Here is a 3,561-nt window from a genome sequence, read left to right as displayed (position 1 = left end):
ATCTGTTGGCTGTGAAGAATGGGCTGGTGGTGACACTGTTTTTGGTGGGGGTTTGTTGGCTGTGAAGAATGGAGCTGTGGTGGTAACACTGTATCTGTTGGCTGTGAAGAATGGAGCTGTGGTGGTGACACTGTATCTGTTGGCTGTGAAGAATGGAGCTGTGGTGGTGACACTGTATCTGTTGGCTGTGAAGAATGGAGCTGTGGTGGTGACACTGTATCTGTTGGCTGTGAAGAATGGAGCTGTGGTGGTGACACTGTGTCTGTTGGCTGTGAAGAATGGAGCGGTGGTGGTGACACTGTATCTGTTGGCACCCTTAGCATTTGCTAACCTCGCCTAATGGAAGTGGCGGCCCTGCCCTGAACACTTGGGACCAGAATCCTAAGCACATACGTTAGCTCTCCTATAATGGGTGTTTTCATAATGCGATGAATGTACTGTATTAGGGAAAATAAATTACAACTCGGATATAAATGCGATTGAGTAAACATAACCATGTCCCTCAATTAAGAATAAAAGATTTTGCAGCTGCCTTAGCATAGCATCACATAAGGTGGGATGCAGCCCATGCACTTCAGTCTTTGTTTATCATCCATGTGCATCACAAGTATTATCACGGAATGTGCTTTACCTTAGTATCAACTTTATTGCTATTAAAAAAAAGCTATTACTCTTGAACAAAAAGTCTGTTATCAGACTGACTCCACTTCCTTCTCCACCACACATCTCAAGCAGCCATGTTCTTTTCTTGTGGTGAGTGTTAAAATATTTTATTAGCTTATTTTCATTTCTTATGGTTAAAAATACTTAGATTAAAAAAGTTTTATCATTAAAAGCATTTAAGAGAGTCACACTCCACTATGTATTATAATTCACTATTTTTGTTCTCCTTCCCGGCTACATTTTCTATCACACAGCAACATAGACTAACACACTGTAACATGCATTTTTTCCCCTTTTCATGTTTTTATTCTGTTAATGAATGGTATCAAAATAAAACATAAACACTAACAATATTAAAACAAAGTGTACAGAGAACTTGTCAACCATGTTGGTGTTCTTCAAACTTTTACCCCCATAACTCTTAATTCCCATTAAATCAATTGTTATTATAAAGCGATATTCTTCACAAAAGAAACTACATACCGCGTTACTTTATAGAACTGACTGTATGTGATGTGGGCTGATGTTTCTCTCCTCGTTTTAAATATCCTGGAGCCACCATAAGCCAAAACATGATACCACATATAAAAAAATAATAATGATTAATCCTTAGAAATTTCACAGCTGCTCAATTACCCTACAAGTACCATGGTGGAAGGAGGTTCATTAGAATATTAATCTGGCAGTCTTGAGTGATACCCATTGTTAGATGCAAACGTAAATGTAAACATAAATGTGTGGCAGTATGGGAGGAAATAGATACAGTTTTAATAGAAAATAGTGATACAGAGAGGAATATGATAATTCTTTAGCTGAAGCAGTATCTGGCCTGTTACCCTAAATCTTTGGTTTAATTTAACCAATATTATTCTTAATGTTATCTAAATGATTGGTTGTGGTAATTACAACCCTGGCAATGAAACAGCTAAGGTCATATGCCATCAAATGTTATCTGAAAAAATTATGATACAGGTATTCTATTAATGTAAAGAAATAAAATTAATCAAGTTACTGGCTTCTATATTCAATCAGACAATTATTTATGAACTCACTACTTCTGGCAAATGCCCTACCTCACTAGAAGCTGCTGGGACATAAACAAAACTACCTAATATACATTTTGGGAAGTATCAACTTCTAAACAGACTGTACTTTGTGTATTCTTGTTTTATTTAATGTATTTATGCAACAATACATACAGTACTACTGTATATATTTTTTATTTTTTTATACAAATTAAAACAAACATTCAACTTAGTTTATGTGTGTGTGTGTGTGTGGAAGTAAAACTTGACTTAGTCTCTTGGTAAGACTATGGGATCATGGATGATCTAGTGACATAATTATAATTATTAGGCTGTTATTGCTGTATATTTATGTTTTTTTTTTCTCTTTCGTTGCAGATGCTACTACAGGTTGACAATCCCTTATCCGAAATCCTTGGGGCCAGATGTGCTTCGGATTTCATTGTTTTTTTTTTTTTTTATTATTATTATTATTATTATTATTACGGGGCTTAGCCCACCCGGACACAGGTCACAGACCCACTTCGGGGCCTGGGGTGCAGCTTCACTCCTCTGGTGTTCACAACTTCTGGTGGGATGGGATCAAGTGCAAGATGTTTCTACGCCAGACTCGCAGAGGTGATCTCCGAACAGAAGCAGCAGCCCAGAAGTTATGTTACAGCCTGGATGAGATGTCGACTGTCCTTCTCTCTCCTCCAGTCGACTTTGCTCTGCCTCAGGGGAATGAGAGCTTCGGCTTCAAAGCTGACAACAGCTGCAGATATTGACTATGAGGCAACAGTCACTGAATGCCGCAGAGACCTCCGCCTCAATTAATTCAACACAGCTAGGAAAGCTACTCATGTTAGGATATTTAATATTAAGGTAATAATAAGGTGTGGCTATTGGGGGAGGCAGGAGGCCACTGCTGATAAAAAAAAAAAGTAATAATAATAATAATTCTGTAATTCCTAGGTCTAGGTCATGTTTCTCACTTTTGATCTTTTTTTTTTCATTCTTGTATTTCTTTATTATTATTATTATTTTATTAATATTATTATTATTGTTATTATTATTAATATTTTTTTTTTACATTTTATTTACTATGAATGATTATTGTTATTATTATAACTACTACATTTTCGCCCCCCAAGCCCCAATGTGGGCCAGTGACTTGTGCCCGGGTGGGCTAATCCCCATATTTAAAAAAAAAAAAAAAAAAGTTTTGCTCCACTAAAAAACTTTCTTTTTTGTTATTTCGGATAAGGGATTGTCAACCTGTAGATGTTTTGTGCCGAATAAAGCTTAAAGAGAGGCCAGCTCATTTGTTTTTCATTCTACATCAATTTATTCAACATATCACTCGCTATGGAGCGACTACTCAAACTAGAATGCCAAGAGTAAATATGGATCCAAGCTTAAGCTCAGCTGTTAAGGAATGGACGCATTGGTTCAAGACTTTTGAAAACTTTCTTGATGCACTTCTAATGAGCTTTGTCACACCAAGGGTCTACGAAAACATTGTGGACTGTGCTACATATGATGCTTTTATTAGGGGTCTACAATCATCTTTGATCTGGAAAACAATATACTGTATTAGATTTGGATTCAGCCCAAAAGAAATCAGAGCTTTATTGTACTCAACCTGGATATTCATTTAGTGCTGCTGCTTCTGAACCAAAGGGTAGTAGTAGTCCTGAGAAACTGCTTGGATGTGTATCTGTATCTGCTGTTGCTAACAGTAAATGCTTCTTTCGTGGGCACTTTAACATTCATGTTCAAAATGTCCAGTGCATGAAGCAACACGTAACAAATGTAACAAAAAGGGACATTTTGCAAAGGTCTGTCACTCATCATCATCTTCTATGGCTCCAAGTGCTACCTCGGCTTCCTC

The sequence above is a fragment of the Homarus americanus genome, unplaced genomic scaffold, assembly GCF_018991925.1.
Source record: "Homarus americanus isolate GMGI-L3 unplaced genomic scaffold, GMGI_Hamer_2.0 scaffold7626, whole genome shotgun sequence".
Classification (NCBI taxonomy): domain Eukaryota; kingdom Metazoa; phylum Arthropoda; class Malacostraca; order Decapoda; family Nephropidae; genus Homarus; species Homarus americanus.
This window is presented reverse-complemented; position numbering follows the sequence as displayed.